The sequence below is a fragment of the Scyliorhinus torazame genome, chromosome 15 (assembly GCF_047496885.1).
Source record: "Scyliorhinus torazame isolate Kashiwa2021f chromosome 15, sScyTor2.1, whole genome shotgun sequence".
Classification (NCBI taxonomy): domain Eukaryota; kingdom Metazoa; phylum Chordata; class Chondrichthyes; order Carcharhiniformes; family Scyliorhinidae; genus Scyliorhinus; species Scyliorhinus torazame.
Window position 1 is genome coordinate 138,717,017 of NC_092721.1, and position 13,761 is coordinate 138,730,777.

A 13,761-nucleotide genomic window follows, 5' to 3' on the forward strand; every position below is an offset into this window, starting at 1 on the left:
TACGGGAATGTGGCCCGCAGCCTGTACTGGTCAACCATTCGGTCCCTTTCTCGTTGGAAGACCGAGACCCCATTGGTGACGCCGAAGGGAACCCTGAGGAAGTGGTAGAGCTGGCCATCTGCCTCGAAGGCAGTGTATTGGCGATCCTCCGGGTGGATAGGGAGCTGGTGGTACGCGGACTTCAAGTCAACTGTGGAGAAGACTCGATACTGTGCAATCTGGTTGACCATGTCAGATATGCGGGGGAGGGGGTACGCATCGAGCTGCGTGTACCGGTTGATGGTCTGACAGTCGTCGATGACCATCCGGTGCTTCTCCCCAGTCTTGACGACCACCACTTGGACTCTCCAGGGGTTGGTACTAGCCTCAATGATACTCTCTTGCAGGAGTTACTGGACCTCCGACCTGATAAAGGCCCTGTCCCGGGCACTGTATCGCCTGCTCCTAGTAGCGACGGGCTTACAGTCCGTGGTGAGGTTCATGAAGAGCGAAGATGGGGCGACCTTAAGGGTCACGAGGCTACAGACAGTGAGGGGGGGGCAGGGGTCCACCAAACTTTAAAGTAAGGCTCTGGAGGTGGCACTAGAGATCGAGCCCCAGTAATAGGGTAGCGCAGAGATGGGGAAGGACGTAGAGCTTAAAGTTAGTGTACTCTACGCCTTGTACGGTAAGGGTTGTGACATAGTACCCCCGGAAGTACCTACTGGAAGTGATCCGGAAGCCAGGGAGATTTTCTGGGTCATGGGTAAAATTGGGAGGGAGCAGCGCCTTACCGTATCTGGGTGTATGAAGCTGTCTGTGCTCCCGGAGTCGAAAAGGCAGGCCGTCTCGTGCCCGTTGATCCAGACGGTCATCGTCGATTTTGTGAGGTGATGAGGCCGGGACCGGTCGAGCGTGATGGAGGCGAGCTTCGGAAGATGATGGGTAGGCCGGTCGGAGGTGGCGGCGGCCAGCATACGACCGGGTGAGCAGGGCTCCCGGGAGGCTGCGGAGTGGTCCCAAGATGGTGGCTCCCATGGGTCGCGGGTGGCATCGGAGATGGCGTCAAAGATGGCTGCGTGTGGCGGGTTGAGTACAAGATGGAGTCAAAGATGACAGCCCCCATGGGTCGTGCGTGGCAGGCGAAATCAAAGATGGTGGCACCCACTGGTCGCACATGGCGGTGGCGTGGCAGCTGGGGGCGGCCCCGACAGGCAGCAGGCAGCGCTGCAGGGCCTAGGAGTTTTAGGGAGAGATCGGGCCTGGCAGGCTTTCGCAAAGTGGCCCTTCCTCCCACACCCGTTGCAAGTCGCGTTCCGTGCAGGGCAGCGTTGTCTGGGATGCTTACCCTGGCCGCAAAAGTAGCACTTCAGGCTTCCGGCGTTGGTGGGCTGCTGCACGGCACAGGCTTGCACCGCACTCGAGTCGGATGATGGCGGCGTCCACGAGGGTGCCGCGTGGTCGGAGGTGTAGGCCTCCATGTTCTGGAAGGCCACCTCCAGCGAGTTTGAGAGCTGCACTGTCTCTGGGAGGCCGAGTGTACCCCCTTCTAGCAATTGCTGGCGGATGTCATTCGATTTCATGCCTGCGACATAGGCGTCCCTGATCAACAGCTCCGCGTGTTGGATAGCCGATACCGCCTGGCAATCAGTTCTGGCAAGTACCCGCAAGGCACGCAGGAATTCTGCTAGTGATTCCCCAGGGCGTTGTCGCCTCGTGGCAAGAAGGTGCCCAGCATACACCTCGTTTACAGACTTTACATATTGTCCCTTCAGCAGCATTATCGCCTCCGTATACGAGGGGGCGTCCCTGATGAGAAGGAAAACTTGCGGGCTCACCCTTGCGTTGAGGATCTGCTTCTTTTGGAGGTCGGTGAAGTCTTCGGTGGAGGATCCGTGTACGCTTCAAAGCAGCTTAGCCAGTGCTCGAATGTTGCAGTGACGTCGGCTGCCTGTGGGCCCAGCTCCAGGTGATCAGGCTTGAGTGATGAATTCATCTTAGAAGTTTAGTTTATTAAATTGAAGTGCCATCAATGAACACAAGACGAGTAGTGAACATAACTGAGGCGTTAATAAACTAAACAGAAAGCCTCCTGGCCTTTGATCCCGAACTGGGTCAGAGGCGGAGACCAGCCACCTTTATACCGGGCCCGAGGGGAGGCGGAGCCATCGGGCAGTGGTTTACCACATTACATGTAATACAGTAGCTGTTTACCACAATACACATATTATATACTACAGTTGTTTACCACACAACCCTTTGGGAGAAGTAGATTCTCCTCAAATCTGCTTTAAATTTGCTACCTCTTATTCTAAGATTATGACTTCTCATTTTAGAATGCCCCACAAGAGGAGGCATCAGCTCCATGTCTACTTTTTCCTTCCTTTTAGCATCTGTTATGGGCCAGGGTTTAGAGAACACTAAAGTATATCATGGAGTTCACCTGACCCACAACTTTTAATAGATTTTGGTTATGGGGAACACAAGGGCCCACTTTACAGGTGTGATGCAACAGAGATCTAAAGTATTTTTAAAACAAAACAATGTTTATTCTATGAATCCAGTTAACATTTTATAAACCCGCAGTAAACATCTTAACAACTACCAACACTGATAACCCCCCAAAAAGATACAGTACTCTATAGGTAACCCTGAGTAACTTTCCTAACAACATCCATAAGCCAAAACACTTTTGTAACAAAGACAGTAGGTTTGAATTCTCTACAGAGAACTCTCACATGACACATCTTGTATACCTCAATTAGATCCCCCCCCCATTCTTCTAAACTCCAGAGAGTATAGGCCTAAATTGTTCAATCTCTCCTCATACAACAAACCCGTCATCTCTGGAATCAATCTAGTGAACCTTCTCTGACCTGCCTCCAATGCCACTACATCTTTCCTCAAATAAGGGAACCAAAACTGTGCACAATACTCGAGACGCGGTCTTACCAATGCCTTGTATAGTTGCAATAATACTTCCTTACCTTTATACTCAATTCCTTTTGCTATAAATGCCAACATTCCACTTGCTTTCCTTATTATCTGCTGCATCTGCATGCTCGTTTTCTGTGACTCATGCACGAGGACACCCAGGTCCCTCTGCATTGGAGCACCCCGAAGTCTCTCCCCATTTAGATAATAAGTTACCTTTCCAGTTTTTCTACCAAAATACATGACCTCACACTTATCCACGTTAAACTCCATCTGCCACATTTTGGCTCACACTCCTGACCTATCTATATCCATTTGTAAAGTTCTTATTTCCTCATTGCAACTTACTGTCCCATCTATTTTGTGTCATCTGCAAATTTGGCTATAGAACCTTCTATCTCTGTATCCAAGTCATTAGTGTAGATTGTAAATAGCTGGGGCCCAAGGACCGAACCCTGTGACACCCCACTAATTACATCTTGATTCCAGAAAAAGACCCATTTATCCCTACTCTCTGTCTCCTGTCTGTCAGCCAGTCTTCTATCCAAGCTAATAAGTTACCCCTTATCCCATGTGATCTCACCTTGTGAATCAACCTTCTATGCGGCACCTATCAAATGCCTTCAGGAAGTCCAGATATACTATATCTACAGGGTCCCCATTATCCACTTTGCTTGTCACATCTTCGAAGAACTCAAGCAAATTAGTCAAACATGATTTGTCCCTCATAAAACCATGCTGACTCTGATGGATAGCGCTTTGGCTTTCCAAATGTCCTGATATTACATCCTTGATAATTGATTCTAACCATTTTCCATCAAAAGATGTTGAACTAACTGGTTTGTAATTTCTCACATTCTGCCTCCCTCCCTTTTTGAATAAGGGCATTATGTTAGCATTTTTCCAGTCCACTGGAACCTTTCCTATGTCCATGGAATTTTGGAATATCATAACCAAGGGATCCACTATCTCTGCTGCCACTTCCTTTAACACCCTAGGATGTAGGCCATCAGGCCCTAGAGACTTGTCCCAACCCCAAGAGTTTGTTGAGTACCGTTTCCCTATTGATGCTGATTGTTCCAAATTCCACCCTTTCTATTACCTCTGAAGTGCCCGTTCCTATAGGAATGGTACTAGTGCCCTCCACCGTGAAAACTGAGGCAAAGTATTGATTTAGCATCTGTGCCATTTCTGTGTTCCCACTATTAACTCACCAGTTTCATCTTCCAAGGGGCCAACATTCATCTTAACGACTCTCTTTCCTTTTCTGTACCTGTAGAAGCTTTTGCTTTCCTTTTTGATATTCTGTGCTAGTTCTTTTTTGTAATTTACCTTAGCTTTTTTTATTACTTTTTTAGTATCCCTTTGTTTATGTTTGAAAGTTTCCCAATCTTCCAGTCTGCCACTGGCCTTTGCAATATGATATAACTTAATTTTTATCTTTGTAATGTCATTGACCTCCTTTTTTAGCCATGGATGTTTTTTTATCCCTCTTCCCAACTTTCTTCCTCACTGGGATATAATTTAGCTGTGATGAATCCTTAAACAACTGCCACTGCTCAACATCTGTTCTACCTTTTAGCCTTCCTGCCCAGTCTATAAGGGCCAAATCTGACCTCAAGCCTGTGTAATTTCTTTTGTTTAATTCCAGAACACTAGTGTGGGACTGCGTTTTCTCGCCCCCCGCCCCCCCCCCCCCCCCCCCCCCCCAAAAAACTGAATCTTGATTCTATACTATGGTCACTACTCCCTAGTGGATCCTTAACTATGAAGTCATTAATTAATCTCTCCTCATTAAAAAATACCAACCGAGAGTAGCCTCCTCCCTGGTTGGTTACCCAACATACTGTTCCAGGAAACAATCGCTAATGCATTCAATGAATTCTGCCTGCAGGCTACCCTTGCCAGTTTGATTCTTCCAGTCTATGTACATATTACATATCAGCCAGATTGGGGGGGCTCCCCCCCCCCCCCCCCCCCCCCAACTGACTAGCCATCTCCTTTTCTAGGCCAGTCGCCCTCACCCTCCAGTCCCCCAGCCGGGAGACCCCCGCCCCGACCAATATTTAAGTTAACACCATTGCTTACACCCATAAATGCTGGGCCCTTAGGTTTAATTCTGACTTACCCAGAATTCTCTATACTTAAAAAAAATTAAAGTTAGTTACTTCTGTAGGGAACAATTATAGGTATTCCATAGTCCTCTACTATTCTAGTTGCATAGAATCCCTACAGTGCAGAAGGAGGCCTTTGAGTCTGTGCCAACCCTCCAAAAAGCACCCTACCTAGGCCCACTCCCACCCCTATTCTCATAACTCCACCCAACCTACACATCCTTGGACACTAAGGGACAATTTAGTATGGCCAATCCACCGATCCTGCAATCCTTTAAACTGTGAGAGGATACCGGAGCACCCGGGGGAAACCCACGCAGATGGGGGAAAATGTGCAAACCCCACACAGACCGTCACCTAAGGCCAGAATCAAACCTTGGTCCCTGGCGCTGTGAGGTAGCAGCGCTACCACTGTGCCACTAGTAGTAGTTCAGACTACTTTAATGCTCCTTGGCTCCAACTATTCTCAAAGGCAAAACTTTAATTTACCATCCCTTGACTGTGGATGCCTCACCTCGTGTTCTAGTTACTTTTCCAATACTTCCAAGCTAATCTGCTGGTTGCTTTATTTTGCCACAAGGCCCTGAGGACCACTGTAGATGATTCCACTAGTTTAAAACTAGGCAATCTTCCAGCTTCTATTCCCTCACAAAATTCAAGCTGAGATTAAGGTTCAACTGTATTCCGCAATGTTGCTAACTTTTGGTTGGTTCAATTGGCTCTGTTTTATAACCTTTGCTCTCGAGTCGCCAGGTATCTTTATGATACTGCCACGAGGTTCAAGTCCAAGTAATGATCAATAACTCAATACACCGATTAGTAAGATTCAAATCAAAGCACATTTATTATACACAGTAATCGCTACTCATGCAAAATTCTACGTCTAAGCTACTTCTACGACTAACAGGCCTATACTTAGCTTCGGACTGGCCCACCAGGTAAGGGGAACAAATGGCCTTTCGTTCGGGTTCTGAGCCCGCAGGATTCAAAGTTGGTACGGATTGGTAGCTAGGAGTGCCTATCTTGTAGCGAGCGTTGACTTAAGACTTACTGGATATCGGCGGCAGTTGACCGGTCACGGTCAAGGTTGGTTCGCGTTGCTGAGTGACCCGGTCAAGAAGAACGATTTGAGCTTGGGGGCTTAACTTTATAGTCCCCAGGGGCTTCCCACCTTTCGGGGCGGACCCTGTACCTGGTTCCAAGTGATTGGTTCGATTTCTCCAATACTGGAGCAGTTCCCTGATCGATGGGCGGTCTTGAGGTGTCCATTAACCTCATTTGTGTTGGTTCCTGCTGGTGTCGGGGAGTCTGGCTCAGCTTTGTTTGTCCCAAATGTTGCGATTGTTCCCGGGGATCGCTTATTAGTATGTAGATGGCTGCTACATTATTATGCAGATGGCTGCTTGTATCGATGCTGTCTGGGCTTTTGCAGAATTTAATACACAGTAACTTTCACCTGCTGGTTTCTGCCTGTGCTGGTTGAATTTCCCTTCAGCCTTTGCTGTTCTCCATTTTACATCGGGAGTTGGCCAACCCAGGTGGCTACAGCAAGATGAATGATGGGTAGTCTTTACTCTGTTTACCATGTGTTGTACCGTCAATATGACGCAAGGCAGGTTGAAGTAACGTAAATGTTTTAGAAAAATATATATTTTATTCAAAATTTTTGGCCAACCATGACAGTACATTGTGTATCCTTTACACAGTAATATAACAATATAAATAACAATGGCCAGTTTTAAGCAAGAAATAAATAATATATAAACAACATCAAAATTAAAAAACAAAACTAAATGGCAACTGCCTTGTCCCAAATAAATACTCTCCAAAAATACAATTCAACAGTCCAATATACAATTACCTATAACAACAACCTATACATATTATACATGTACACTAACATCTCTGAGAGTCCTTCTGGTTCCTCCCTACCCCCCTCCCCCGGGTTGCTGCTGCTGTCTTCTTCTTTTCCATTCCCTCTATCTTTCTGTGAGGTATTCGACGAACGGTTGCCACCGCCTGGTGAACCCTTGAGCCGATCCCCTTAGGGCGAACTTAATCCGTTCCAACTTTATAAATCCTGCCATGTCATTTATCCAGGTCTCCACACCCGGGGGCTTGGCTTCCTTCCACATCAACAGTATCCTGCGTCGGGCTACTAGGGACGCAAAGGCCAAAACATCAGCCTCTTTCGCCTCCTGCACTCCCGGCTCCTCTGCAACCCCGAATATAGCCAACCCCCAGCTTGGTTCGACCTGGACCCCCACCACCTTCGAAAGCACCTTTGTCACCCCCACCCAAAACCCCTGTAGTGCCTGACATGACCAGAACATGTGGGTGTGATTCGCTGGGCTTCTCGAGCATCTCGCACACCTATCCTCTACTCCAAACAATTTACTGAGCCGTGCTCCAGTCATATGCGCCCTGTGTAACACCTTAAATTGTATCAGGCTTAGCCTGGCACACGAGGACGATGAGTTTACCCTACTTAGGGCATCAGCCCACAGCCCCTCCTCAATCTCCTCCCCCAGCTCCTCTTCCCATTTCCCTTTCAGCTCATCTACCATAATCTCCCCCTCGTCCCTCATTTCCCTATATATATCTGATACCTTACTGTCCCCCACCCATATCTTTGAGATCACTCTCTCCTGCACCTCCTGCGTCGGAGGCTGAGGGAATTCCCTCACCTGTTGCCTCGCAAAAGCCCTGAGTTGCATATACCGGAATGCATTCCCTTGGGGCAACCCATATTTCTCGGTCAGCGCTCCCAGACTTGCGAACTTCCCATCCACAAACAGATCTTTCAGTTGCGTTACTCCTGCTCTTTGCCATATTCCAAATCCCCCATCCATTCTCCCCGGGGCAAACCTATGGTTATTTCTTATCGGGGACCCCACCAAGGCTCCCGTCTTTCCCCTATGCCGTCTCCACTGTCCCCAAATTTTCAAAGTCGCCACCACCACCGGGCTTGTGGTGTATTTCTTCAGTGAGAACGGCAACGGCGCCGTCACCATAGCTTGTAGGCTAGTCCCCCTGCAGGACGCCCTCTCCAATCTCTTCCACGCCGCTCCCTCCTCTTCTCCCATCCACTTGCATACCATTGAGATATTGGCGGCCCAGTAGTACTCACTTAGGCTCGGTAGTGCCAGTCCCCCACTATCCCTACTACGCTGCAAAAATCCCCTCCTCACTCTCGGGGTCTTCCCGGCCCACACAAAACTCATGATATTCTTCTCAAACCTTTTGAAAAAAGCCTTCGTGATCACCACCGGGAGGCACTGAAACACAAAAAGGAATCTCGGGAGGACCACCATTTTAACCGCCTGCACCCTCCCTGCCAGTGACAGGGATACCATGTCCCATCTCTTGACGTCCTCCTCCATCTGTTCCACCAACCGCGTAAAATTTAACCTATGCAATGTACCCCAATTCTTGGCTATCTGGATCCCCAAGTAGCGAAAGTCCCTTGTTACCTTCCTCAGCGGTAAGTCCTCTATTTCTCTGCTCTGCCCCACTGGATGCACCACAAACAACTCACTTTTCCCCATGTTCAGTTTATATCCTTAAAATTCTCCAAACTCCCCAAGTATCCGCATTATCTCTGGCATCCCCTCCGCTGGGTCCGCCACATACAACAACAAATCGTCCGCATACAGAGATACCCGGTGTTCTTCTCCTCCCCTGAGTACTCCCCTCCACTTCCTGGAACCCCTGAATACTATTGCCAGGGGCTCAATCGCCAGTGCAAACAATAATGGGGACAGAGGACATCCCTGCCTCGTCCCTCTATGGAGCCGAAAATATGCAGACCCCCGTCCATTCGTGACCACCCTCGCCATCGGGGCCCTATACAGCAGCTGTACCCATCTAATATACTCATCTCCAAAGCCAAATCTCCTCAACACCTCCCACAAATAATCCCACTCCACTCTATCAAATGCTTTCTCGGCATCCATCGCCACCACTATCTCCGCTTCCCCCTCTGGTGGGGGCATCATCATTACCCCTAGCAGCCTCCGTATATTCGTATTCAGCTGTCTCCCCTTCACAAACCCAGTTTGGTCCTCATGGACCACCCCGGGACACAATCCTCTATCCTCATTGCCATTACCTTGGCCAGAATCTTAGCGTCTACATTCAGGAGGGAAATAGGCCTATAGGACCCGCATTGCAGCGGGTCTTTTTCTTTCTTTAGGAGAAGCGATATTGTTGCCTCTGACATAGTCGGGGGCAGCTGTCCCCTTTCCCTCGCCTCATTAAAGGTTCTCATCAGTAGCGGGGAGAGCAAGTCCACATATTTCCTGTAAAATCCAACTGGGAATCCATCCGGTCCCGGAGCCTTCCCCGCCTGCATGCTCCTAATTCCTTTCACTACTTCCTCCATTTCGATCTGTGCTCCCAGTCCCACCCTCTCCTGCTCCTCCACCTTAGGAAATTCCAGCTGGTCCAGAAAACACATCATTCTCTCCTTCCCATCCGGGGGCTGAGCTTCATATAATCTTTCATAGAATGCCTTGAACACTCCATTCACTCTCTCCGCTCCCCGCTCCATCTCTCCCTCCTCATCCCTCACTCCCCCTATTTCCCTCGCTGCTCCCCTTTTCCTCAATTGGTGGGCCAGCAACCTGCTCGCCTTCTCCCCATATTCGTATTGTACACCCTGTGCCTTCCTCCACTGTGCCTCTGCAGTACCCGTAGTCAGCAAATCAAATTCTACGTGTAGCCTTTGCCTTTCCCTGTACAGTCCCTCCTCCGGTGCCTCCGCATATTGCCTGTCCACCCTCAGAAGTTCTTGCAGCAACCGCTCCCGTTCCCTACTCTCCTGCTTTCCTTCATGTGCCCTGATTGATATCAGCTCCCCTCTAACCACTGCCTTCAGCGCCTCCCAGACCACTCCCACCTGGACCTCCCCATTATCATTGAGTTCCAAGTACTTTTCAATGCACCACCTCACCCTTAGACACACCCCTTCATCTGCCATTAGTCCCATGCCCATTCTCCAGGGTGGACGCCGTTCTTTTTCCTCCCCTATCTCCAAGTCCACCCAATGTGGAGCGTGATCCGAGATAGCTATAGCCATATACTCCGTCCCCCTCACCTTCGGGATCAACGCCCTTCCCAAAACAAAAAAGTCTATTCGCGAATAAACTTTGTGGACATAGGAGAAAAACGAAAACTCCTTACTCCTAGGTCTACTAAATCTCCATGGGTCTACTCCTCCCATCTGCTCCATAAAGTCTTTAAGCACCTTGGCTGCTGCCGGCCTCCTTCCAGTCCTGGACCTCGATCTGTCCAGTCCTGGTTCCAGCACCATGTTAAAATCTCCACCCATTACCAACTTCCCCACCTCTAGGTCCGGGATACGTCCTAACATGCGCCTCATAAAGTTGGCATCATCCCAGTTTGGGGCATATACGTTCACTGAGACCACCGCCTCCCCCTGTAATTTGCCACTCACCATCACGTATCTGGCCCCACTATCCGCCACTATGGTCTTTGCCTCAAACATTACCCGCTTCCCCACTAATATAGCCACCCCCCTGTTTTTCGCATCTAGCCCCGAATGAAACACCTGCCCCACCCATCCTTTGCGTAGTCTAACCTGGTCTATCAGTTTCAAATGCATCTCCTGTAACATAACCACATCTGCCTTAAGTTTCTTTAGGTGTGCGAGTACCCGTGCCCTCTTTATCGGCCCGTTCAGCCCTCTCACATTCCACGTGATCAGCCGGGTTGGGGGGCTCTTTACCCCCCCCCCTTGTCGATTAGCCATCCCCTTTTACCCAGCTCCTCACCCGGTTCCCACGCAGCTGTGTCCCCCCCAGGCGGTGCCCCCCCGCCCCGCCCACCCCACACCATACCAGCTCCCCCTTCTCCCCAGCAGCAGCAACCCAGTAAATCCCCCCCTCCCACCCCCCCCGCTAGATCCCCCACTAGCGTAGTTACACCCCCCATGTTGCTCCCAGAAGTCAGCAAACTCTGGCCGACCTCGGCTTCCCCCCGTGACCTCAGCTCGCACCGTGCGATGCCCCCTCCTTCCTGCTTCCCTATTCCCGCCATAATTATCATAGCGCGGGAACAAAGCCCGCGCTTCCCTTTTGGCCCCGCCCCCCAATGGCCAACGCCCCCAACTCCTCCACCTCCCTTCCTCCCTCCCCCACAACCTGTGGAAGAGAGAAAAGTTACCGGGTCGCAGGATTAACAACATAAAAATCATCTCTCCCCCCTTTTTTCCCCCCTCTTCGCCCCCCATATTCGCCCCACCACTTTGTCTCAAACGTTCTTTTTTAATAACCCACTCATTCCAATTTCTCTTCAACAATAAATGTCCACACCTCATCCGCCGTTTCAAAGTAGTGGTGCTTCCCTTGATATGTGACCCACAGTCTTGCCGGCTGCAGCATTCCAAATTTGATCTTTTTATGAAGCACCGCCTTGGCCCGATTAAAGCTCGCCCTCCTTCTCGCCACCTCCGCACTCCAGTCTTGATATACGCGGATCACCGCGTTCTCCCATCTACTGCTTCGAGTTTTCTTTGCCCATCTTAGGACCATCTCTCTGTCCTTAAAACGGAGGAATCTCACCACTATGGCTCGAGGAATTTCTCCAGCCCTCGGTCTTCGCGCCATAACTCGATAGGCTCCCTCCACCTCCAGCGGACCCGTCGGGGCCTCCGATCCCATCAATGAGTGCAGCATCGTGCTCACATATGCCCCGACGTCCGCCCCTTCTGCACCTTCAGGAAGACCAAGAATCCTTAAATTCTTCCTCCTCGCATTATTCTCAAGCACCTCCAGCCTTTCCACACATCGTTTATGGTGTGCCTCGTGCATCTCCGTCTTCACCACCAGGCCCTGTATATCGTCCTCTTTCTCGGCAGCCTTTGCCTTCACGACCCGAAGCTCCCGCTCCTGGGTCTTTTGCTCATCTTTTAGCCCTTCAATCGCCTGTAATATCGGGGCCAACAGCTCCTTCTTCATCTCCTTTTTAAGCTCTTCCACGCAGCGTTTCAAAAACTCGTGTTGTTCAGGGCCCCATATTAAACTGCCACCTTCCGACGCCATCTTGGTTTTTGCTTGCCTTCCTTGCCGCTGCTCTAAAGGATCCACCGCAATCCGGCCACTTTCCTCTCCTTTTTCCATCCGTGTCCAGGGGGGATTCCCTTCTGGTTTACCGCACAGTGTTTTTAGCCGTTAAAATTGCCGTTGGGGCTCCTATTAAGAGCCCAAAAGTCCGTTCCACCGGGAACTGCCGAAACATGCTCCTTAGCTGGTCATCGCCGCACCCGGAAGTCCGAAGTAACGTCAATTAAAGACTTTATTAAGCAGAACTTGATTGCGAACCTCACCCCGGATTGCAAACCCGTCGCCACCAGGAGCAGATGGTACAGCGCCCAGGACCGAGCATTCATCCGGTCCGAAGTCCAGAGGCTGCTGAAGGAAGGCATCATCCAGGCTAGCAACAGTCCCTGGAGAGCCCAGGTGGTAGTCGTTAAGACCGGGGAGAAACAGAGGATGGTCATCGACTATAGTCAGACCATCAACAGGTACACTCAGCTAGATGCGTACCCTCTCCCCGCATATCCGACATGGTCAATCGGATTGCACAGTACAAGGTCTTTTCCACCGTGGACCTCAAGTCCGCCTACCACCAGCTCCCCATCTGTCCCGGTGACCGCAACTATACTGCCTTCGAAGCAGACGGGCGGTTATACCACTTTTTAAGGGTTCCATTCGGCGTCACGAACGGAGTCTCGGTCTTCCAACGCGAGATGGACCAAATGGTTGACCAGCACGGTTTACGGGCCACGTTCCCGTATCTCGACAACGTCACCATCTGCGGCCAACCAAGCTGCTGGGGATCAAGTTCTGCTTAATAAATTGTTGTACCGTCAATATGACGCAAGGCAGGTTGAAGTAACCTCAATTAAAGGCTTTATTAAGCAGAACTTGATCCCCAGCAGCTTGGATGCAGAATGCAGCTGCTGGGGGAAATGCCGGGTTCTTATACCGGCATTCCTGGGCGGAGCCCAGTAGGCGGTCGATCCTATCAGGACCCGGCATCCCTCCACCAATAGCCTGTCGACACGTGGTGTACCGTATTACCCCTAATACATACCACCACACCATGCAGGTCTAGCTAACTTACATTTACTTCAGTTATCTCTTAGTGAACTGCAAATCATACCAAGTCCAAACTGCAAACACTGAGCTTCGATGGCTCTGCACCTCTTTATATAACCTCAGCCAGGTTCAATCTGCCCAGACATTTTGATTTACAAATCTCTGGTTCAGTTTTTGTTTCCTTAGAAACTGGGAGGGGCAGTTTCCTTTCTGTGTTTTCCTTTTCTGTCTCCCTTTGCAATTTCTGTTTCTCATTAAGGCCAGCCAAAAGACATACAAACTTTTCGAATGCACAGATTCCATCATAACATGGGCCCAAAGTTTAAAGTGTAATAAACTCTGAGCTTTGTTTTAATTGCATTTACCCCTATTTTCTATCATTAAAACTTTAATTCCTAAAACTACAAGTTATATTTTAAAACACATGAACAGTGAACTAGATATTCACGACAACCGTTATTTTCACTAGTGGCTCAGAAGATTAAATTAACAAAACAACTTTTTTGGTCTTCATCTGTTCAGTCCACTGTCAGCCAAAAATGTTGAACCCATTTCTGACAGCAATACATCGGTGCTACTGAATAAAGAGCCCCCTCAGATGCCTATACTTC

General features: G+C 49.6%; 1 protein-coding gene across 2 annotated transcripts in view; it reads left to right on the top strand.

Moving 5' to 3' along the window:
• The window catches only part of parp4 (poly (ADP-ribose) polymerase family, member 4), a 341,167-nt gene that overhangs the window by 283,653 nt on the left and 43,753 nt on the right, over positions 1 to 13,761 (top strand). The window lies entirely within an intron of this gene.